At 35.4% G+C, this 26357-nt stretch overlaps 1 pseudogene across 1 annotated transcript in view; it reads left to right on the forward strand.

Moving 5' to 3' along the window:
- The window catches only part of LOC308341599 (large ribosomal subunit protein uL30-like), a 104336-nt pseudogene extending 92571 nt beyond the window's left edge, over positions 1-11765 (forward strand). The window contains exon 4 of the transcript in view: positions 11099-11765. The product of the transcript in view is annotated as a large ribosomal subunit protein uL30-like (transcript). The remainder of the gene's footprint in view (positions 1-11098) is intronic.
- The last annotated feature ends 14592 nt before the right edge of the window (positions 11766-26357 follow it).

Here is a 26357-nt window from a genome sequence, read left to right on the forward strand (position 1 = left end):
TATCCTTGATGAACACAGATGCGAAAATTCTCACCAAAATACTAGCCAATAGGATCCAACAGTACATTAAAAGGATTATTCACCACGACCAAGTGGGATTTATTCCAGGGCTGCAAGGTTGGTTCAACATCCGCATATCCATCAATGTGATACAATACAGTAATAAAAGAAAGAGTAAGAACCATATGATACTCTCAATAGATGCTGAAAAAGCATTTGACAAAGTGCAGCATCCCTTCCTGATTAAAACTCTTCAAAGTGTAGGGATAGAAGGCACATAACTCAATATTATCAAAGCCATCTATGAAAAACCCACCGCAAATATCATTCTCAATGGAGAAAAACTGAAAGCTTTTCCGCTAAGGTCAGGAACATGGCAGGGATGTCCGTTATCACCACTGCTGTTCAATATAGTACTAGAAGTCCTAGCCTCAGCAATCAGACAACAAAAAGAAATTAAAGGCATCCAAATCGACAAAGAAGAAGTCAAACTATCACTCTTTGCAGATGATATGATACTATATGTGGAAAACCCAAAAGGCTCCACTCCAAAACTGCTAGAACTTATACAGGAATTCAGTAAAGTGTCAGGATATAAAGTCAATGCACAAAAATCAGTCGCATTTCTTTACACTAACAACAAGACAGAAGAAAGAGAAATTGAGGAGTAAGTCCCATTTACAATCGTACCCAAAACCATAAGATACCTAGGAGTAAATCTAACCAAAGAGGCAAAGAATCTGTACTCAGAAAACTATAAAGTACTCATGAAAGAAATTGAGGAAGACACAAAGAAATGGAAAAATATTCCATGCTCATGGATTGGAAGAACAAATATTGTGAAAATGTCTATTCTACCTAAAGCAATCTACACATTTAATGCAATCCCTATCAAAATCCCATCCATTTTTTTTAAAGAAATAGAACAAATAATCCTAAACTTTATATGGAACCAGAAAAGACCTCGAATAGCCAAAGGAATATTGAAAAAGAAAGCCAAAGTCGGTGGCATCACAATTCCAGACTTCAAGCTCTATTACAAAGCTGTCATCATCAAGACAGTATGGTACCGGCACAAAAACAGACATATAGACCAATGGAACAGAATAGAGAGCCCAGAAATAGACCCTCAACCCTATGGTCAACTAATCTTCAACAAAGCAGGAAAGAATATCCAATGGAAAAAAGACAGCCTCTTCAACAAATGGTGCTGGGAAAATTGGACAGCCACATGCAGAAAAATGAAATTGGACTATTTCCTTACACCACACACGAAAGTAGACTCAAAATGGATGAAGGACCTCAATGTGCGAAAGGAATCAATCAAAATCCTTGAGGACAATGCAGGCAGCAACCTCTTTGACCTCAACCGCAGCAACTTCTTCCTAGGAACATCGCCAAAGGCAACAGAAGCAAGGGCAAAAATGAACTATTGGGATTTCATCCAGATCAAAAGCTTTTGCACAGCAAAGGAAACAGTGAACAAAACCAAAAGACAACTGACAGAATGGGAGAAGATATTTGCAAACGACATATCAGATAAAGGGCTAGTATCCAAAATCTATAAAGAGCTTATCAAACTCAATACCCAAAGAACAAATAATCCAGTCAAGAAATGGGCAGAGGACATGAACAGACATTTCTGCAAAGAAGACATCCAGATGGCCAACAGACACATGAAAAAATGCTCCACATCACTCGGCATCAGGGAAATACAAATCAAAACCACAATGAGATACCACCTCACACCAGTCAGAATGGCTAAAATGAACAAGTCAGGAAATGACAGATGCTGGCGAGGATGCGGAGAGAGGGGAACCCTCCTACACTGCTGGTGGGAATGCAAGCTGGTGCAACCACTCTGGAAAACAGTGTGGAGGTTTCTCAAAAAACTGAAAATAGAGCTACCCTATGACCCAGCAATTGCACTCCTGGGTATATATCCTAAAGATACAAACGTGGTGCTCCGAAGGGGCACGTGCACCCGAATGTTTATAGCAGCAATGTCCACAATAGCCAAACTGTGGAAAGAGCCTAGATGTCCATCAACAGATGAATGGATCAAGAAGATGTGGTATATATACACAATGGAATACTACACAGCCATCAAAAGAAATGAAATCTTGCCATTTGCGACGACGTGGATGGAACTAGAGGGTATTATGCTTAGCGAAATAAGTCAATTGGAGAAAGACAACTATCATATGATCTCTTTGATATGATGAAGTGGAGATGCAATTTGGGGGTTTGGGGGGAGCTAGGAAAAGAAAAAAATGAAAAGATGGGATTGGGAGGGAGACAAACCATAAAAGACTCAATCTCAAAAAACAGACTGAGGGTTGCTGGGGGAAGGGGGGATGGGAGAGGGTGGTGGGGATATGGACATTGGGGAGGGTATGTGCTATGATGAGTGCTATGAAATGTGTAAACCTGGCGATTCACGGACCTGTACCCCTGGGGATAAAAATACATTATATGTTTATTTAAAAAAAAAAGGAAATAAATAATGATGACTAGCACGTTTGTTTAAAAATCAGGTAATTTGGGCTTTAGGTAGGCATAATTCTAAAGATGTCCCTCAAGATTCTCATTCCCTGGCTATTCAATCACATACTATTCAAGGCACTGCTGTGAAAAGACACTGCAGATGTTACTTCAAGAAGCAAGAAAAATCTCAAATAAACAACCTAACCTTATACCAAAAAAAAAAAAAAAAAAAGCTAGAAAAAGAATAACAAGTGAAGCCTAAAGCCAGCTATGTAAAGAAATAATAAAGATCAGCACAGAAATAAATGATATAGAAACTAAAAAACAACAGAACAGATTGAGGAAACCAGGAGCTGGTTCTTTGAAAAAAATAATAAAATTGATAAACTTCTAACCAGACTTATCAAAAAGAAAAGAGAAAGTACCTAAATAAATGAAGTCACAAATGAGAGAGGAGAAGTAACAACCAATGCCACAGAAATATAAACTGTGGAACTATAAATATGAAAATATAAAATATGAAAACTATACGCCAACATAGTTGGACTTAGACAACCTGGAAGAAATGGACAAATTCTTAAACATGTGTACACTACCAAAACTGAAACAGGAAGAAATAGAAATCTTGAACAGACCAATAACCACCAAAGAAATTGAATCAGTAATCAAAAATTTCCCAAAAAACAGAAGTCCAGGGCCAGATAGTTTCACAGATGAAGTCTACCAAACATTTAAAGCTAACTATTCTTCTCAAACTATTCCAAAAAATAGAAAAGGAAGGAAAACCTCCAAATTTATTCTGAGGCCTGCATTAGCCTGATACCAAAACCAGATAAAGACTCTACCAAGAATGAGAACTATAAGCCAATATCCCTGATAAACATGGATGCAAAAACTATCAATAAAATACCAGTAAACCAAATCTAACAATACATTTAAAAAAATCACTCACCTCAACAGTCTGGATTTATTCCTGGATTGCAAAGAGCCGTTCAATATTTACAAATCTATCAATGTGATATACCATATTACTAAAAGAAAGTGTTAAGAACCATGTGATCATTTCAATAGATGCAGAGAAAATTTAACAAAATACAATATCATTCATGATAGAAACCCTTAACAAAGTAGGTTTAGAAGGAATATACCTCAACATAATATAGGCCAGCTATGAAGAGCCCACAGCAAATATCATCCTGAATGGTCAAAAACTGAGAGCTTTTCCTGTACAATCAGGAACAAGAAAGGGATGTCCAATCCCACCACTGTTACTTAACATAGTATTTACTGTAAGTCCTAACCTCAGCAATCACACAACAAAAAGAAATAAAAGGCATCCAAATGGTTAAGAAAGAAGTCAAATTTTCACTCTTTGTAGAAGACATGATACTCTATATAAAATATCCAAAAACTACCAGGAAGCTGCTAGAACTGATAAACAAATTCAGTAAAGGCTCAGGATTCAAAATCAACATACAGAAATCTGTTGAATTTTTGTACAACATAATGAAGAAGCAGAAAGAATTTTTTTAAAATCCCATTTATAATTGCACCAAAAGCAATAAGATACCTAGGAAAAAACCTGACCAAAGAGGTGAGAAACCTGTACTCTAAAAACTATAAAATATTGATGACAGAAATTGAAGATGACACAAAGAGATGGGAAGACATTCCATGCTCATGATTTGGAAAAACAAATATCGTTAAAATGTCTATACTAACCAAAGCAGTCTACAGATTTAATGCAATCCCTATCAAAATATGAACAGCATTTTTTACACACCTAGAACAAGCAATCCTGAAGTTTGTTTGGAACCACAAAAGATCTCAAATAGTCAAAGCAAACTTGAGAAAGAACAACAAGACTGGAGGTATCACAATCCTAGATTTCAAGATAAACTACAAAGCTGTAGTAATCAAAACAGTATGATACTAACACAAAGGTAAACACACAGATCAACAGAACAGAATAGAAAACCCAGAAATGAACCCATGACTATATGGTCAATTAACCTCCAACACAGCATGGAAGAGTACACAACAGGAAAAAGACAATCTCTTCAACAAATGGTGTTGGAAAACCTGGACAGAAACATGCAAAAGAATGAAACTGGACCAAACACAAAACACAAAACACTTTCTTACACTAAACACAAATTAGAAATTTACAACAAACACAAAAAGAAATTTAAAATGGATTAAAGATCTGAATGAACCCATAAAAATCCTAGAACAGAACACAGGCAGTAACCACTTTGATATGGGCCATAGCAAATTCCTCCTAGATACACCTCCAGAGGCCAGGGAAACAAAAGCAAAAATAAACTATTGGGACGTTTAGGTGTGATTGGTGAAGGAAAGAAAGATTATATGGATTTAAAAACTCGGATTTTAGGATTGTTATCATTATGAACTCCTTGAAGGCAATGAATGAAATCTCCTCTCCAAGCCCCAGTACCTAGTATTAAACCTGATGCCATAAAGATATTCAGTAACAGTTTACTGTATAAATGCATGACTATTTGAAGTGGTCTCCATACAAGGTACCTGAGAAATAGTTTATGTTCATTTCAGTGCCACAGAAAACTTTTGAAAAATGGGCCTTATCTACTTGCACCAAAATGTAGGTTTCACTTCGACTGGACCTCCAGAGATTAATAATGTTGCAAAAAATTAAGAGAAAATTATAAATAAATTACAAGACAATTGCCATTAAAAGTCAATTTTTAGTTACTCAATTTTCTGAAATAATAGCTTCCTTTTAACTCTGGCAGAAATTATTTTATAAATCTATTTTTAGCATTTAAGCTAATTCAAATAGTCAAATAAGATGAGGTTTTATCAGAATATTATATTTTTGGCTAAGGGTCTGCAAAACTTACAAAGCAAAGAATAAATATGATGTGATATTTTAAATAAGTGATAAAGATCAAAACAGACTTAAGTTAGAGGTCATGTTTACATATAAGAAAAAGCAACAACCATTCACAAATTATTATTGTGGTGTCTAAAGTAGATCTAGATATCAATCATAGACAAGTAACTATTTCTATACTGTACAAGAATTGATACTAATGAGATTTGTCCCCCTCCCAACTCTGCTATGCTCATCAATATTTTCTACCTTTCTTCAGGGTACATATGCTGTTGTGGAGACAAGAAGAGAAAGAGAAGGTGGGGAAAATGGGAGGAATTCTCCATATATGGGTACATCACTCTATAGAAAATCCTTAGTCATGGCAATGGGTATGGTGTCAGCCTAGACCGCCATAAAAGCATATCTGATTTTGGAAATGCAATGTAAAATAAGAAGTGTAATCTATTCTATTACTATTAATGGTTTTTAACTGCTTCAACTTTTATACAAAACAGCATGATGACAATGCTTTGATCAAAGATCTAAGATGGCTGACTTCTTGAGAAAGCATTTGAGTACACAGAGATTGGCCAGAGATGAAACCGTCTGTGGAACTCCAACTAGAAACCTAAAAGGTCTCAGGCAGGCAGAACATAGTGACTTTCATGGGAAATGGTGACTGAACCGTGTTAGCATGCTTCACATCTCCATTTTTAAATGTTGCACATGATTCTGATAAAGGCAAAGCTGTAATACAGACAACAGATCATCAGTTGTTTAGGTTGAAAATGGGGAAAGGGTTGACAACTAAGGGACAGCACAGGGAAACTTGAGGGGGGTGACCGAACTACATCTTGATCGTATTGGTAGTTATGCAAATTATACATTTGTCAAACTCTTTGAGCTGTGCACCAAAAAGAGCTCATTTTATCGTACATAAAATTTTAAAAATATTAATAGTTAATCGTTTTCAGAATAAACTGGGTTGACATACAGAACTGAGAAGAAGATAAGACTTGGTTAGATCAGTAGTAACTTCCTAATATTACATAAAAATAATCCATGTTGTTTTCTAATTGTTAACTCAAAGCTCTAATTGCCATATGAAATGCACTGTTTTTGATTAAATGTACAAATGAAAGCTAAATAGGACCCTTAGAAGAAGTAAAAATTAAGAATACTTGACACAGAGAATATATAAGAAAAGAAAAAACAGGTAATATCAAAATGAAGTATACAAAAGGAAGCAAGTTTTGAAGATAATTTTGATGGCAAAAGGAATCAAACAAAAAAATCTTTGTTATAAAAAGTTAACTAAGAAATGCAGTTCTTATGGAGGCTGAGACTTCAGTTTCAGTTAAGAATATTTAATGTCAAGATTCTGCAATCGCTCAAAAAGTCTAAGGTAAATAAACCAACCTACTGTATGTAAATTTTAAAATAAGAAATGTTAAATACTGTATACATATAAATCTAATATCTTAGAAAACTTTCTAAGTTTTCTTACATTCATCAGAGAAAGGGATATACCCTTTATATAGACATCACTACAGAAAATCATGTCTGTTAAAGGAACACATTTATTCTCCCCATTTCTCTTGAGCCAACACTTCAGAAGGAACCAGAAAGGATAAACAACCCATCTTCTCTACTTTCCTCAATTCACCATTCAAGGTTAATGGTAGATAATTTATGTAGATAAGTGTTTACTTTTCAACCAATGGCTTGTGTAGTCAATATTCACTGTAGCCATCAAGTAGGTTCAGAAATCACCTCAGGTCAGCAAATGGAGAGAGCAGCATGGCCTTGAGAATACACCCCACCAGTGTCCCTTCTTTTAGTCCCAGAACTGAAAGGTTACTGCATGCATGCACAGAAGTTAATGTGATGTGGGATTTTTTTTTTTCATCTCACTTTGTCAGCCCTCATGGGATATTCTATAAAGTTTAATAACATGCTCAAGTCTGAGAATCACATAATCAAGTTCTTTCTATTCCAGAATTATACTTAGACCTGTCAGACAGGTAGGAAAACTCTACTGAAGGGTGCATGAGCCAAGTATGCTGCATGTTGGCGTTTCTTTTTAATATACCATTTTTGCATTGGCTGCCAATGGTGAAGAATGTAGACTAAATAAAATCATAAATAAACCAGAGGAAGGTCTGAGTGACTCTATTTAAAATCTGGGTGGGGCTGAGGGTGGGGAGAAACTGACCCTTCTAACTAAACACAAACCCCAAGCAGTTATCAGAAAAAGGCACACAGTGGTTTTATTGTTCTTATGAAAGAATGTTCAACTTGGACCATTATACAAAGAAATGTAAATCAAAACAAGATAGCTTTTTCACTTATCAAACTGCAAACATTTTTAAGTTTCTAGTTGAGCATGACTGTGCAGAAATGGGCATTCTCCAACTGTTTGTCAAGGTGAAGGTATGATTCCCTAACTAGCAATTTACCTTACAGATATACTCCCCAAAATATTCCAAAACACATATATAAAAGGTTGTCTCATTTTTGTTAATAACAAAAAATATATAAACAACTTCTTAAATAAACTATGACACATTTATAGACTGGAGTATTCTGTCACTTTAAAATAAACAAGCAAATCGGTATGTGTTGATATAGAAGCTTCTGCAAGATGTAAATTTTTAGAAATCAAAGATGACAACTCCAGCCAAAATGGAGTAACCCTACTACTGCTCTCTCTCCCACTAGTGTAACTAAAAACTCTATACAAATTAAAAAGCAACTACAAGGGAACTGTGAAAAATTATACAAGGGAACCAAGCCTTAAAGAATGATCTATAATAGGAGTAAGTTTTACCATCTTATTTCCTCCTTTATCATCCAGCTTTGACCCAAGAGTGACCCCCAATGCAAAACTGAGCATGGATACAGGCAGCAAAACCTCTGAGAAAACCTATCTTTCTGGGGAGAAGACTGGGAAAAGGGATCACAGTGAGTTGAAGAGTATGAGAGACACCCATTTATTCTTACTTGTTGTTCTCTTGTTTTATGTCATTAAACTCCCTGGAGGAGAGAAGAAAGAGATTGATGCAGAAAGAAAAATTTGAAGAAATTTGTTGAAAGCCATAAATTTAGAGATTCATGAAGCTCAGCAGACCCTAAACAGCATAAACTCAAAGAAAAGCATGCACAAATAGCAACCAAGTAACTGTACGACAAAGATAAATTTTAAAATCTTGAAAGCAGCCACAGAAAAATGACATATTACATATAGGAGAACAAAATTTTGACTACAGAATTCTCATTAAAAGACAAAGAAGCTAAGAGACAGTAGGACACCTTTAAAGCATAGAAAGAAAAGAACTGTTGAGTTCTACATCCAGCAAAAATATCCTTCATGAATGATGACAAAATAAGGACATTCTCAGCTAAAGAAAAAATAAGATAATCTAAAACAGTAACAACTTCAAAAGGATAGAAATCTTACAAAGTATGTTCTTGAACTATAATTAACTAGATATTAAACTAGATAATCTAAACAGAAATAGGGATTCCTGGGTCGCTCAGTCAGTTAAGCATCTGCCTTCAGCTCAGGTTGTGATCCCAGGGTCCTAGCATTGGAGTCCTGCAGTGGAGTCCTTACTTAGTGGGGAGCCTGCTTCTTCCTCTGCCTGGGGCTCCCCCTTATTGTCCCCCGCCGACAAATAAGTAAATAGGATTTTTAATTTAAAAAAACAGAAAATCCCCAATTTGTAAAATGTAGACAACACACTTCTAAATAAACTGTGGGTGAAAGAGGAAGTCTCAGGGGGAAATTAGAAAATATTTTGACTGAATGAAAATGAAAAGATAAAATATCAAAACTTATAGCACGCAGCTAAGAGTTCTTAAAGGGTCATTTATAACATTAAAACTTATGTTAGAAAAAAAAGGTCTCAGGGCACCTGGGTGGTCTAGTTGGTTAAGCATCTGCCTTCTGTTCAGGTCATGGATCCTGGGGTCCCAGGATTGAACCTGCTCCCAGCTGAGTGGGAACCTGCTTCTTGCTCTACCTCTGCCTGCAGCTCTGCCTGCTTGCGATCTCTCTCTGCCAAATAAATGAAGTCTTTGAAAAGAAAGAAACAAAAAGGTCTTGATAATGAAAGTGGAAAAGGAAGAAAAAAGTAAACCCAAACCAAATAGAGACTAGGAAAAGCCAAATCTGAGAAGAGAAATCAACAAAATTTTAATAAGAAATTTGATGAAACTAAAATATGATTCTTTGAAAAGATCAATAATATTTGTAAACCTCTAGACAGACAGACCAAGAAAAAAGAGAAGATATAAATCACCAGTAGCAGGCATAAGAGATCCTACAGACATTAAAAGGATAATAAAGAAACACAACAAACAATTCTATGCTCATGATTTCAAGAACTTAAATCAAATGGGCCAGGACTTTAAAAGACAGAAATGAACAGAACTCACTGAAAAAGAAATAAATAACCTGAATATTCCTATATTATTAAAGAAATTGAAAACCTTCCCACAAAGAAAACTCCTGGCCCAGATGGGTTCACTGGAGATTTCTACCTAACATATTTATCAAACATTTCTAGGAAAAAATATCAATTTTATGCTATCTCTTCCAGAAAATGAGTTGAGAAAACACTTCCCAACTTATTTTATGAGCCGGCATCACAATGATACCAAAACTAGAAATAAGACATTATAAGAAACTACAGACCAATATCCATGTGACCACAAATGCCTAAATCATCAACAAAATTCTAGCAAATTATATTCAGCAACATATAAAAATATAATACATTATAAACAAACTGGGGTTTAATCCAAGGAATATAAAGCTGGTTCAATATTTAAAATTAATCAATGTAATTCATTATTAAGAATTTTTTTAAACATAGATAATCTCAATGAAAAAAGGAAGACTTTTACAGGAGTCAACATCCACTCATGATAAAAATTCTCTGCATAGTGGGAACAGAAGAGAATGTCCTCTACCTGATAAAGGACATCTACAAAAAATCTGTAGCTAACATAATACTTACCCAAATTTTAATCCAAATTATCCAAGTCTTAATTATCTAGTCTGTAAAATGAGGATATAAATATTTGCCTCTTGGATTTATTATGAAAGTTAAAGTTATTAGCATAGTGCATTAAGAATGGTGAAAATAGAGATGCTTGGGTGGCTCAGTCAGTTAAGCTGCTGCCTTGGGCTCAGGTCATGATCCCAGGGTCCTGGGATCGAGTCCCACATGAGGCTCCTTGCTTGGCAGGGAGCCTGTTTTTCTCTCTTTGCTTCTGTCTGCCACTTTGCCTGCTTGTGCGCTCGCTCACTCACTCTCTCTCTCTCTCTCTCAATCTGAAAATTAAATAAATAAGTAAAATCTTTTTAAAAAGGTGAAAATAGTCTTTTTCCAGCTGGAACCACAGAGGATGCAGAAAAGAAGATAAAGAGGGTTTCTACGGTGCCAGAAATCCTTAAGAAAAAAGCAAAGGAATTTTGCAGAGTTGAAGATCAAATGTTTGAGAAAGAAGTTTGCTCAAAAAATGCTTCGAAAAGCAGGAGAGGGGCACCTCAGTGGCTCCGTTGTTAAGTGTCTGCCTTCAGCTCAAGTCATGGTCCTGGGGTCCCAGGATATAGCCCTACATTGGGCTTCTGGCTCATCAGGAAGCCTGTTTCACCCTCACACTCCCTGTGCTTCTGTTCTCTCTCTCGCTGTCTCTCTCTCTCTGTCAAATAAATAAACAAAATCTTAAAAAAAAAAAAAAAAGAAAGAAAGAGAGAGAGAGAGAGAGAGAAAAGGAGAGAAAAAGAAAAGAAAAGCAAGGAGAAAACTTATTTATGAAAAAGCTAAGCATTACCACAAAGAATATAGGCAGATGTAGAGAACTGAGATTCGAAGGGTCGGGATGGCAAGAAAAGTTGGCAATTCCTATGTACCTGCAGAACCCATATTGGTGCTTGTCATCAGGATCAGAAGTAGCAGTGGTGTGAGCCCAAAGGTTCCAGAGGTGTTGTAACTTCTTCAATGGCACCTTTGTTAAGCTCAACAAAGCTTCAGTTAACATGCTAAGGACTGTGGAACCATATATAGCATGGGGGGACCCACCCCTGAAGTGGTAAATGAATTGATCTAAGAGTGTGGTGAAGGCAAAATCAACAAGTGAATTGCCCTGACAGGTGACACAGTGATTGCTCAATATCTTGGTAATTATGGCATCATCTGCATGGAGGATCTGATTCAGAAGATCTGTACTGTTGGAAAATGTTTCAAAGAAGCAAACAACTTTTTACTGCCCTTCAAGTTATCTTCTCCTCAAAAGGGAATGAAGGAAAAAGACCACCCATTTTATAAAAGGTAGACATGCTGGTAACAGGGAAGACCAGAACAATAGGCATAGTATCTCCTATGATTATTTTTATAATCTGGTCATTTAATAAATGACTACTTTCATACTGAAAAATGGTGAAATAATAATTATTATATATGCAATAATAATAAAATTTATATTCATCACATATCAATTCTGCATTATTGGTTGGAACACTGCGTAGTCCAGAACTCAGAATATCTGCAGTATTACCACACACTACACACACACACACACACACACACACACACAGAGCACACATTGTAAAAAGCACAAGATAATTTTTAAAAAGTCAAACGAATAGGAAATAAAATTGGAAAAGGGAAATAATATCCTATGACTGATCATTCTTTATGATAATGAGCACTAGCAGTCACTTCCTAAAATCAACTCCATTGAAAAACAAAATGGAAAACATCGCAATGAATTTGAGACAAATTCTGCTGACAAAGTTGTCCCTGTAAGACAACCCAATGCAAGACATAGTTTCAGACTCATGAAATCAAAGTTTCCTAGTGAAGCTGTTACTCATGGCTTTTCTTAAATCACAGTTCTCATTCCTGAAAGTTCCAAGCAGTCTTCTGGAATTTGTGTCACTTAATGAATTTCTTTCTTTTAGGGAGTTTTTATAGTAAGGTTGTCCAGATTACTTCAAAGCAGAAATTTTTATTGATATAAACTAGGGACCATTTTTCATGCTGGAGAGATTAAACTAAGACCCAAATCTACGTGAGAATCAAAAAAAGGGTACTTACCCACCCACCCACTTGTTAAGAATAAATATTCTGATAAACAAAAGTAAACTTTCTGAGGTTCCTACTTCCTGCATCCAAGACCTAGTATACTCCCCAGTAACTCTAAAAGGTCAGGTAGTATGAATGCTTTCAGATAATTTAGCTTTATTTCAGAGTATGGAATTAATACCACTCTAAGAGTATTACTTTTATATTGTGTTGTAACTGTTCCTGTGTTATATATTTTGAGGTGTTTTTGCGCCTCCTATGCTCTATTTAAGTCCTCCTGAGTTTTTCTTCCTGTATGTTAATGGTTTACTGATATACTAGAAATCTAGCTTAGTTTCTACTACCCCCAATAAGCATTTTATAGTTAATATTAAATAACGGGGTTTTTTTTAATCCTGAGGGTCTCACATTATAACAAGCTAGTTTAAATAAAGAGTTTTAATCTTTCAGACTGCAGAAACTCATGCAAAAATAAAATACTGGTGGGTGGTCAACAATATAATGAAACTTCATTGAATAATTCCTTATATATATTATTTAATGGAGTATACCAATCTTGAATCCTCATGGGAAGTTAAATTTAAAAGTGTCATACTGTTCTGATCCTTATGATGTATAGATTCCTTTATGAGTCCACTGGCAGATGTTACTATTTTAAACACTCAGAAATCATTAGATTAAGTATAATCATCCAGTTGGATGCAAAATTTAATTTCCAAATGAAAAATGATTTCTAATGTAGTTTATACAACTTCATGATGCTTTTTCTTTGAGGGTACGCAGTATTAAATGTTCTTTATAAAGAGGACGCAAATATATATCCTGCTCTATATAAGTTGATTTTATATCAATATCAAGGGATTTTGATGACATAATACATGTCTTCCACTAAGGCAGTCCATATGGCCAAATAGCACAGACCAATTTTTCTTCTATAAATGGAAACATTTTCTACTTAAGGATTTCATAGTCCTGAAAATCCCTGGTTGTAAACCATGGTCTCATAAAGAGACTAATGAGCAAACTCAAATGTGTAAGATAGGGAAAAATTTATGCACTGGGGTGAGAGAGAGGCAGCTGACCGTGGAATCCTCTGCTGTGATATAAGGCAGAGAACAGAGAACAGGCTCTTTCTAGATACTACATATTGCTAAAAATAAGATAATGGACATGGTCTTAATGTCTTCTCCTTCTAGTAATAGAAGTCTGATATTCCTCATCCTCATGTAGTTTGGATGAGACTGACACTAACCAGCTCCATGGATGGGCATGTGACCCAAGATAGATAAACCAGAGCCATTGAAACTCAATCCTTACACTTTGGTTGGAACTACTGGGAAAAAAAACATTTTCTTACACTTGAATTGTTGGCGAAAGAGGACCTAAACCTAGAACTACTGATAGCTATTTTATCACCTTGAGGGAGGAGCCTGCTCAAAAAATGGGGCCAATACAGAGAAGCAGAACCAAGAAAGAAAGACAACCTTACTGACATCATTTGAGTCCCTGGATCAGACCATGTGAGTGAAGGTCTTGACTTTTCAGATATGGAGCCAATCCTTTTTTTTTTCTTTTTTCTTAATCCAGTTCTCAAAAGTAAGTTCTTTCTAAAGTATTAATCTAAGATACACTCATGGTTTACACTTTTAAATATTTGAGGAGAGTCAATACTACAGTCACATAGCTCATGTTTCAATATTAAAAGATTCTTTTGTTTGCAATGGGGAGAGTCTCTAGCAAGCACCATACTTTTGTGTTAATATCTTATTGCTTATTTCTTAATTTGTGTATATTTCTCATTATGGATACTTCAGAGTATTCAAGGTTTTCCCCCATTCATAGGGATTTCTGGCAGAGAATAAATTCATAAATAAAGAGAAATGTGCATATTAACAGAAATATCAGGATAGCTTATTTTTAAATTTTGTAAGTTATTTATCAAAGTAAATTTTATAAATTTTTATTAGGAACAAATTAAATGAAAAAACATGAAATTAGTTATCTTTTTATCCTCACCACCTAGCTCAGTACTGGGAGCTTACTATTGGTTAAATGAATAAATGTATAGATGAATAAATGAATATTTTTAATTAATGGAAAATCATTACCCAATATCTGACTCTCATATTTTCCCATAAAACATTATTTTTGTTGATTCAGTTTCTCTACGTGTAAATGTATAATAATAATTTGGAATCACTGTATGTTATTAGTACAAATCTGGGAAATCCACTAACACTTTTACAAAAGTCCTCTTTTGTGGTTTAAGAAAATACCATATTTTCAGGAGATTCTGCAAATGACACACTTCTCATTGCCAACAGAGAAACAGTCTTCCCCTTATTTCTCTCTTCTTTTCTTTTGTTCATAAGGCTTTTAGGAAAGAAAAGAGTGATAAAAATCATACAGTCTAAGTTCCACTTGGAACATTTTAGTTAATATGAGCTTCTAATTTATTTTGATCTTTCAGAGGCTTGGCAAATATGTAATTTCCATATAGTTGTCTTAGAAATAGAACCTTCTCAGATGATTCTATAGTCATTATCAATGACTATCAATCTCCACAATAAACAGATTGTAGTTTGAAAAGTTATCAACTTTTCAAACAATTAATAAACTGGGAAGCAAGATGGATGATTGACCTTCACACGGCAACCTACAAGCCTAGTGCACAAAACACCTGACTTCCATATTTTATAAGACCAGGCAACCATGGCTACCATTCCAAACCACAAAGACAAGAAGCAGTACGGAAGTTCCCACCAACAGAACAAACCTTCAGAGAATTCTCTTCCTTCTAGCTGTGTCTGGGCTGATGCCAGTCTGATTCTTTCCTGTGCTACAATATATGTGACCAGATTCTCTCAAACATTGGCATGAAGTCACATTTTACACTCAGTCACTGGGCACCTGGGTGTCTCAGTCAGTTAAGCATCTGCCTTTGGTTCAGGTCATGATCTGAGGGTCCTGGGATTGAGCCCCACATTGGGCTGCCTGTTTAGTAGAGATCCTGCTTCTCCCTCTCCCTCTGCCCCCTCCCCCTACTTGTGATCTTGCTCACTCTGCTTTATTTCAAATAAATAAATAAATTTTTAAAAAGTAATAAACAAACTCAGTTATTAATACTAGTGTCATTACTAGAGTATTCAGATTTTCTAAAGATTTTATTTATTTATTTGACAGAGATTGCAAGTAGGCAGAGAGGCAGGCAGAGAGAGAAGAGAAAGCAGGCTTTCCACGGAGCCGAGAGCCCAATGCAGGGCTCGATCCCAGGACCCTGGGATCATGACCTGAGCCGAAGGCAGAAGTTTTAACCCACTGAGCCACCCAGATGCCCCTTCTTTTTTTTTTTTTTTTTCTAAAGATTTTATAGAGTATTCAGATTTTGAACTTGCTGGGAAGGTTCTATTTTCTCTATAGTTAACCTGACACATTTGTAACATCTGATCAATGTAAAATATTAATAAAAGTTATCATAACTATTTAAAAGGAAAGAAGATGTGCTCTTCTTATCTTTTTTTTGTAGGACCTACATAACTTGGAAAATATACTAGTTAATTCCCATGATAACCTTGCCAAATAGATTGGCACAATTTTCCTCTTTGAAAGAATAAAGAAACCGAAGTTACTATGCCTGAGTAACAGAATTTAGAACTGAAAGAAACTCCAAAAAATTAGCAGTCTGAGCTTAATTTATATCATGTATCATTTTCATTCCTGCTATATGCCAAGCACTGAACTAGGCAAAGAAAATTGGGGCCCAGCAAAGTTACATGACTTGTCTAAGACCATTCGCCTACCTCAAAGCAAAAGTGGTCCTCCAAAGTTTCCACCACTGTTTCTGGACCATACTAGCTTAAGGTACCAAAGTAAAATCAGAAAAGTTTTCTCCTCTCTAAGATCTACTCTATCCTACCTACATGCTGGTGACCTTGCCAGTACCTCCAATCTGATATGCAAAACTTGTTACTCTTAAAATATAGTTTTAAAGCTTTTCTTCTCAGATATATTAACCTGCAGTGGGTAAGGAAGTATATCAAATATTCTCTTCGGAGAAAAAGAATGCAGACTCAAGATCAAGATGAACATATTTCTCAGCCTAAGGGAAACTCCTTGGTACTTGATTTCTTTGTTTTTCTCCCAACTGTAAAACAGAAATAATAAAACAAGGATGTTGTAAGGTTAAAAATATTGCATTTCTAAAAAGCCTCATACTTAGGATGAGTCCCATAAATGAGAACTATTATTCTTATTATTTATTTAAATATCACACTCCAGTTTTAGCAGGGAGTTGTTCTGTTGTTGGAATGCAAAATTTCTTTCCATTATTCCATTGGTCTGAGACAAGGAAACCGTCCAACCAGTCTTTAATCTTTCTAATAAATTGTACTCTCAAGCTCAATGGAAATTCCTTTAGCTAGCTTAAGTGGTTCATCCTCTAATTGCCTGGCTAAAGCTCTACACATTATTATCCAAATATGTAACTCTCCAGTGAAAACACCACTGCACCCATAATCATTTCCATTTCCCATCCCCATATTCTGGCCTTTCCCGTTAACCTCTCCAGTTTTCTTCCCAAGGAGATACAGCAGGAAGCAACCAAGCATTTTGTAGGTTTGGTGCATAGTGGAAAGAATATGAGCTTCAGAGACAGACGAGGTTACAATGGCAGTTCCTCCACTGCATAATTTCAACCCAGATAGGTGAACCCAGGCAGGTGTCTTGGTCTCTTGAGTCTGAGTCTCCGTTTTCCTCCTTTACAAAATGGAGATGATAATATATAGTTTACAATGCTGACAGGATTGATGAGACTATACATGCAAACCCTCTAGCACAAAGGAAAATCTCAGGGAAATAGAAACTATCATTATTTTGAAAAGTGTTTTGTCTGTCCCTTCTGAGGTTAAACTGTTGGATCTCATAACTTGATCAGTTCAAGCTATTTTATAAAGTAAATCAGCAATAGGATCTTATTTTTTGAGCACAGACAACCTTAATACTTTCCTTCACACTATGCTTAAATGCACCCTAATCATATTAATTTTAGAAAATAATGAGCATTGGGTAAATGTATATACACAATCTCACTTTCAGAAGGACAAGTTTAAATATAAAGAATGCAAAATGATTTTTTCCTTCTATTATCCCATTCAATTGAGACCGTAAGTACTCTTATGAATTACAGATATGACATTAATTTTATTAGCCACTGCTCTTCTGCTCTCCCTCTTTAAACTGGTTCAAATGGGATGAATATTTTCCAGAAAAACTGTAGTGATTCACCTGGGCCTGCACTTTCTAAAAAACAGAAAAATAAAATAAATTCATAGTTGTAATTACTATTTTTCAGTTTTGAGACAGTGAAATTCATAGTCTTACACTGGAACTCTAAGCTCTAGCTTTATAACACTAAAAAGTAATTATGAACATAATTAGATTTCACAAAAGCAAGCTTAATTAGAATGTAGAAGTCTTGACTGCAACAGAATTTCAGGGTTGATCCTAGCTTCAGAAGGGATCTAACCTCTCTCTTTCCTTAACAAAAAAACAAAAACAAAAACAAAAACTCCAGAAGGACTTTTGATCAATACACGTAAAAGATTCTTTCAGTTGCCTCTCCAAAAGACAAATTCTTCCTTGGGGAAAATTCTTCACTCCTTTAAGTAAATTCTCTCCACCAGCTAATAAACTAACAAAAGTACTACATCCCCCTTTTGCAGGTAATCAATTTCAAAACCCAGACAAATAGGAGGAGTGAGGCACATTGATACATAACTGTCTCATGGAAAAAGTCAATAGAGGAAAATGTCAGGTTGCCCTACTTTCTAATTAGAATTACTCACAGAAAACATGTTTTCTTGCCTGCCTGAAGGCCACTTCAGACCAAAAAGGTTGAAGTAAGCATGGGTGGATAGTTTTCAATGGATTTCTGTTGAAAGTTTTTTGATAAAACATGGTGCTGGGGTTAAAACTTTAGGATCTGGAAAGGTTATTCTGGAGATCATCCACCCTGGGTAATGTGGTATCTAGAGACCCGATAAGGTTAATCCAAATTATCCGGGAGATTACCCCTGAGACAGCAAACGGTTCCATAAACATCACCATTGCTATCCCAAGCAGAGAAATTATATGCTTCACTTTTGTTAGCATTTTCAAGGAGACTAAACCTGAAAATGTCAGTGAAATGAAGACTTGAGTTTATAGGCAAAGCTGTCCCTGGACCTCTGAATTATGAGGCTAGACTTCCAGTAGCTGTCAAGTTATAGGTCAGGCCCTTCTAGGTCAACTTTCACCTCTTTCACAAAACCCATGATGAAATTTCAAAGGCTTTCATGGGAAGTTTTATTAACTTAAGTTAGTTTGAAAGAAAGGTAGGCAGGGCAAAATGTGAGATCCCATTATCTTTGTTCATTGTTTTCTGCCCTTTTTGCTGCAATGCTTGTAGGATCACAGACGGATAATCAATTATTCTGGGCACACAGTGGGAAGGCAGGGTGAAAAGGCTAAAAGGATTCTTAAAACATTTAGGACAGCTGGCATACAATATTCAAAAACTAAAAAAAGTAACTTCTTTTTCCTTTCACGTTTTTAATACTTTTAACTTCCAAGTTATTCAAAATGAAGTTGAAGTGGTTTAAACTTTTTCAGAATTACCACTCATGTTATAAAAGTATGGGGGTGGGGATACAAATTTATAGATCATAAGCTAAAACCTGTTATTACCTGGCTCATAGTAGGTGCTCAATAAATGTTTGTTGGCAAATTCTGTTAAATTTCTGCATTGAAAACAAAACCAAAGAGTTAGTCTGTGTTAGGACTGACATGTGTAAATTGTGTTATTTACATACTCGGGTGATTATTTATACATGCAAATTATTGTTTGGAAAATGAAAAGTTTAAAATATATCCAGATATATAAACATAAAAAGATATTTTTATATGGAGAAATAAAAAGAATCACTAGTTCATGGAAACTGGTTCCATGAAGTCCAAAATTGTGGTTGCTCTCTATCATTCATCCTAAACAAAGACCAAACTAAGCCATCTGTGTCTCTACAACTCCACTACCATCATCCACAACATGCCTCTCCTGTCAGGACCACTGCCATAGTCTCCTAAATGATAACTCTGAATTCTTGCTGGTCCCTCTAAAATCGGGTCCATTTTCATAGAGCATTTTTGTTTTGTTTTGTTTAAATTCAAGTAGCCAACATACAGTACTAATTAGAGGTTTTTTTTTTTTAATATGCACATCTGGCTGCATCGCTTTCCGTTGTGTGGGACATGTCAATAGTTACTTATTCACAACCTGTCACAGAGACCATGTGGCCTCACATTCATGAAAAGCCACAGATTGAAAGTTTGCCCCTACCTCCAAATGAGGATCTATATATAGTCACAGAGACATAGTGCCAGAATTGAGAGAAGATAACTCATCATACAACTTTAAACTGGTGTCCTTTTACCAACTCATACCATCTGAGGTATACTTTAAAATGATCTTTTGTAAATTCTGTAACTTTCTTGTGAATATAATGCTTATACTGAATTGCATTTTTTATATTTCAAGAGTATGAATATTATAGCCCGAATTATTAGGGGGCTTTGGGGGGGCTTTTTTTTTTTTAGCATTTCTTCATTTCTTTCCATCTACCAGAATCCATGGCCTAAGCTTCTCTCAACATCTGAGGGGTCCTTTCCCAGGGAACTTGGGATAATATGGGTACTTAATATGGCCCACAAGGCCCTAATTGCTCTGGGCTCCTGTCTAACTTAATTCTATAGCCTCATTATTTCACTACACTCCTTCTTGCCTCTGAACTCTGGCAAATCTCACCTTCTTTGAGCTCTCCAGAACCCAATCCATGCTCCCTCCTGCCAAAAACTTTTTCATACAGATGCCCCGTTTGCAATATCTCCTTCCTTAACTCCCTGACTCCTCTTCAGTGTTATTCTCTGTTCATCCTTCAGATCTCAGCTCAAGGGCCACCGCCTCCAGGAAGACCTCTTTGGCTTCTCCTAATATACATTTATATATTCTCCAATACCATGTTATTACTCCAGTTATAATTATCCTTTTATCTACATGACTTTTAAATTAATATCTGTCTCTCCACCAGATGTTATAAGAGAAAAAATGTCTTTTCATCAGGAGCGGGAGGGGGCAGCAATGTGTGTATGCACACATACTTTCTTCACCCAGCACAGTTGGCTGACATTTATTAGAAGCTTAAAATATATTTGTTTAATAAATGAATTTTTTTATTATTCCATGCTATCTCTTAAAAAAATCTGAACACTCAGATTGTTTTGTGAGATTAAGAGTCTCTTATGGTTTGCTGGGGGGAGGGTGGGTATGGAGAGGGTAGTTGGGTGATGGACATTGAGGAGGGTATGTGATATGGTGAGTACTGTGAAGTGTGTAAGCCTGATGATTCACAGACCTGTACCCCTGGGGCAAATAACACATTATATGTTAATAAAAAAGTAATAATAATAAAAAATCTGAACAGATATTAATTATAATCTATGTTTTAAAAAGTGATTATATCCAAAGCCTAATTTATCTAAAATAAACAACTTTTCAAAAAATAGGTATTATACCAAAACATTTTGATACCCATTCAAAAAATTCTCTTTTGCTAGTGACTTTCAGTCTAAAACATAAAACTTTAACCTCAGGTGCACTAATCAGCTAGAAGAAAACAGCACCAGAGATTTAAGAGACTGTGTGGGATTTTATGCCACAAACAAAATGGACTGAGCCAAAACATTCAGTTGACTCAGTTCTCCATGCCTGTTTAAGCATCTGAGTCACGTGGAGGAAAAGGGGAAACATCTATCACTGCTTCTCAGCCATCTAGACATCCCCCAATGAATCACATCAGAGATGTGCTTTGGTTCTACTCCCATCTCACTTACTCATACAGATAGCGGCTAAAGAGAAAAAGACTCTCTTACACCACAATCAATCATATTGTGTCAGTAAAATGGATAAGTAAAAAAAATTATGTAAATAATATAATTGTAATATGTACGTCATTATAATATATACGTAATACATATACTATAAAAATTTAACTTTCTAAATGTAAAGGAAAAGAACATTTTGAGTATAAAGGAAATAAGAACGATTTGATTGTGGTCACAGGAAAACCTCCCATGCTGATGGAAAAGCCATTAAAGATCAGTAGTTGAAGAACTAACATGTGTAGAGTGCTTACTAAAGGCTAGGCCTCAGTCTAAATTCTTTTACATATTTTAACTTATTGAATTCTCACAACAGTCTTACAAAATAACTATTTATAAATATTTTGTTATTTCAAACCCACTTTATACATAAAGAAACTGATGTACAGAGAGGTTAAGTAACTTGCCCAAGGTCGCACAAACTAGGGAGCAGAAAAACTAGGATTAAAACCCAGGCTGTGTGGCTCCAGATTCTACCCTCTTAAAAACATTATACTGGCTCTCAGTAGTTGTCAGTCATGGATTCCACAATCTTAAATTCACATATCCCTCTAAAGCATCCAATATTGTAGTTTTTTCCACAGACACTAACCAATAACTTTTTGAAACTGCATATAGTCATTTTTCTCAGCATTAGAAGTAATATTTAAGATCTGGAAGAAAAACATCTGAGGGAGAGAAGAAAGTTAAAACAGGGGGAAGCCAGAATCAACCCCTCCAGTTTTGTATCATAATCATAATCATAACTAACATTTTTTGGACATTGTGCTAAGTGTTCTAAGAAATTGTCTCATTTAAATGACACATAACACACACGGATCAATGGAATAGAATAGCAAGACTGGAAATAAATCCACATACATATGGCTAATTAATTTATAACAAAGGAGAAAGGATAGTCATCAATAAATGTTGTTGGGAAAACTGGACAGCCACATGCAAAAGAATGAAACCGAACTACTATCTTACACCATAAATAAAAACCAACTCAAAATGGATCAAAGATTTAATGTTAAACATGAAAACATAAAAATCCTACAAAAAAATATAGGCAGTAAGCTCCTTGATACTGATCTTGGCAATGATTTTTTAGATTTGAAATCAAAAGCAAAAGCAATAAAAGTAAAAATAAACTAAAAAGTTCGACACACTAAAGGAAACCACCAACAAACTGAAAGAGCAACCACCAAATGGGAGAAAATATGTGCGAATCATATATCTGATATGGGGTTAATGTCTGAAATATGTAAAGAACTCATACAAATCAATAGCAAAAAACCAATCCGATTTAAAAATGAACAGAAGAGGGGCACCTGGGTGGCTCAGTTGGTTAAGCGGCTGCCTTCGGCTCAGGTCATGATTCCAGGGTCCTGGGATCGTGCCCCGCATCAGGCTCCCTGCTCAGCAGAGAGCCTGCTTCCCTCTCTCTCTCTCTCTCTCTCTGCCTGCTGCTCTGCTTACTTGTGCTATCTCTCTGTCAAATAAATAAATAAATAAATCTTAAAAAAAAAAAAAAAAAAAGAATGAAAGAGGATCTGAATAGGTCTTTTTCCAGAGAAGACATCCAGATAGCTAACAGGTACATAAAAAGTGCTTAACATCACTCATCATCAGAGAAATGTAAGTCAAAACTACAATGAGATGTCACCTCACACAAGTTAGAATCGCTATCATCAAAAAGATAAGAAATAACAACTGTTGGCAAGGATGTGGAGAAAAGGGAACCCTTGTGTACTTTTGATGTGAATGTAAATTAGAGCAGCCACTGTAGAAAACAGTATGGAGTTTCCTCAAAAAGTTCAAAATAAAATACCATATGATCCAACAATTCCACTTTTGGGTATTTAACTGAAGAAAATGAAAACACTAATTTAAAAAGACCTATGCACCGCCATGTTCATTGCAACATTATTTACCATAACCAAGATATGGAAACAACTCAGTGTTCATTGTTAGATGAATGGATAAAGAAGGTGTGATATAGACATATAATGGAATATTACTCAGCCACAAAAAAGAATGTTAAATCTTGCCATTTGCAAAAACTTGGATAGAACTTAAGGACATTATGTTTGGTGAAATAAGTTAGACAAGAAAAATAAAAATCTCACTTGATCCCACTTATGAGTGGAATCTAAAAAAAAAAAAAAACAAAAATAAAAAAATGAGTTCATGAATACAGAAAATAGATTGGTAGTTGTAAGAACTGTAGGTGGTGGGGTAAGTGAAGTTTTGAAGAGGGTTAAAAAGTACAGACTTCCAGTTATTAAAAAAATAAATAATAAATAAACAAATAAATAGGGAATACAATGTACAACATGGTATAGTTAACAATACCATACTGTACATTTGCAAGTTGCTTAGACTGTATATCTTAAGCATTCTCATCAGAAGAAAAATATGGTAACTCTGTGTGGTGATAGATGTTAACTAGACTTATGATGGTGATCATTTTGCTATATGTGTAAATATCAAGCCATTATGTTGTACACCTGAAGTTAATATAATGTTATATGTCAATTAGGTCTAAATTTAATTAATTAGCTAATTAATTAAATTGGTAGCCCTATGAGGCAACTCTAGCTCTCTGAGGTAGCTCTATGAGGTAACACTACTTAGTTCCACTTTATAGTTGAAGAAAACTGGGGATCAAGGTATTTGAACACTTTCACAAGGTCACACAGCCAAGTCCAGAGCCCACAACAAAAGAACCGTTATATGATCGTCTGATGTTCTAGATTCTACAAAGTCCCCAAAGTCTTATCTGAGTCCAGAACTCAGATAAGATATTTATGCACAAACAGCAGAAAAGGGGTAAAAACAAAGCAGGGTTGAGTTGTAGGGATGAGGGACATAGACTAATTCATTTCCAAAATGTAGGAGAAGGAAAAGGAGAAAATCAAATCACTAGTTTATGTAGAGGAGAAAATATTGCAAGTTAAGTTTAGGGAAGGTTTGTGAGGGCTTTTAAAGAAGTTAAAGATATGATAGTAAAAATTCAAATAATAAATACTTGAATAAATGTACTTATACATTTATATCACATTTATATCATAAACTAAGGTTTGTGACGGTTTTTAAAGAAGTTAGAGATATGACAGTAAAAATTCAAATAACAAATACTTGTATTTAAAAAAAGGATTTGGCAGGGGCGCCTGGGTGGCTCAGTGGGTTAAGCCTCTGCCTTCGGCTCAGGTCATGATCTCAGGGTCCTGGGATCGAGCCCCGCATCAGGCTCTCTGCTCAGCAGGGAACCTGCCTCCCCGTCTCTCTCTGTCTACTTGTGATCTCTCTCTCTCTCTGTCAAATAAATAAATAATTTTTTTAAAAAAGGATTTGGCAATAAAAAAAATAATAATAATAGCAACAATTATGATAATGTTTACTAAATATCAGACATTATTCTAAGGTCTTACATTTATCAACTTATTTAATCCTCAAAATCACTCCAAAAGATAAATACTGTTACTATTCACATTTTACAGATGAGGCAGCTAAGTCACATAGAGTATAATTAACTTAACCAATCATACAAAGGCAACTCAGGCAGTTTAAGATAGAACCCATGCTATATTTACTTCTAAGGTATTCATAGTGGGAGGCCACATTTATCTGTTATACTAGATGTATGTGTGACTTCATATGCCAAATCCAGGTTACATGCAATCGTTTTCATTGTGCTTTTTTAAATAGTATTTCAAGTCTGTATATTTCTCTTTTAAAGATGGGATTATTCTAATTTTCTGGGAAAGTACACTTTAATATGAAGTTTAAACTAGTAAAGAATAAATAGCAAACCATGGGCATGCATCCTAACTTTAGTAAATGTTAAAATCCCTGTTATCTATTTTAATCTATAATTTCTTCAGGATCCATTCTTCCTTCCTTCCTTTTTTCCTCCTTTAGTCCAAAATTCATTAGGCAGACTTCATTAGCACAGTGACGGTGGCCTGCAGGACAATGATATCAAAGCTATGGAGAAAAGGCAGCCTGAGCAACTCAGTAATGGCACCTGGTAAAGATGATATTTGAGCCCTGTGGTGAAGAAGCCTGGTTATAGCAGGTAACAACAGCCCACGTGAAGATGGTGTTGGAACAGGGCAGCAAGCATGGTCTGACAAGATCAGTAGTTGGCTATATAAAAAGCATCAAGCAAATGAGCAAATATATTGGTGATAATGAGAACCAGGTTTCTCAATTACTGAGAAGAACCCCAAGGTATTGGAGTTATTAATATGAAGTTATATTCTCAGAATGTATAAATACAGATCCAATGGGATGTGTGTACTTGTGTGTATTACTAAGCTCTGACCTGGGAACAACACCCCAATTGCAATGAACACATTGAGCACCCTGATCTTGGCTTGTAAATTTCACTTTACACTAAAAGGAAGTAGGGCTTCTTGGGGGAATGGCTGAATCCAGGGCCGGGCAAGAAGAGTACAAGGTCAGGCTAAAACATTTTTTGACCCCAAGAAGTAAGGAAATGCTTAAACAATGGGGAAAACATGTCAAAAGGACACAGAAGCCAGTTTAAAGGAGCAACTTAAGGTCAAGTCCAGGTTGATTTGAATGTCAAAATAATAATGACAATAACAGATTATAAGCTATGAATAAAATAGGAATCAATAAGTCTACACTGATATAAGTAAGTAAGTGAATAAATAAATGGAGATAAAAGAAAACTCTGCTTATAACAATAGCTAATAAATGTGGAAGAAATCAGAGAATTAGAAAAAGCACCACTTAGAAACCATCATACTGATAATTCAAGCATGATAAATCAATGGACACTAAAACTTGCAGGTGAAAGTGAGGAGAGGAATATATATTTGTATGGTTTCAAAGTATTTCCATTAAAAACACTTACTTAAACACACACACACACAAAAAAAGCAACTTCACTATGGAGACTCCTCTGGCAATCAAGTGGTCAGAATTTACAC

This window comes from Martes martes, assembly GCF_963455335.1.
Source record: "Martes martes genome assembly, chromosome: 4".
NCBI classification, from domain to species: domain Eukaryota; kingdom Metazoa; phylum Chordata; class Mammalia; order Carnivora; family Mustelidae; genus Martes; species Martes martes.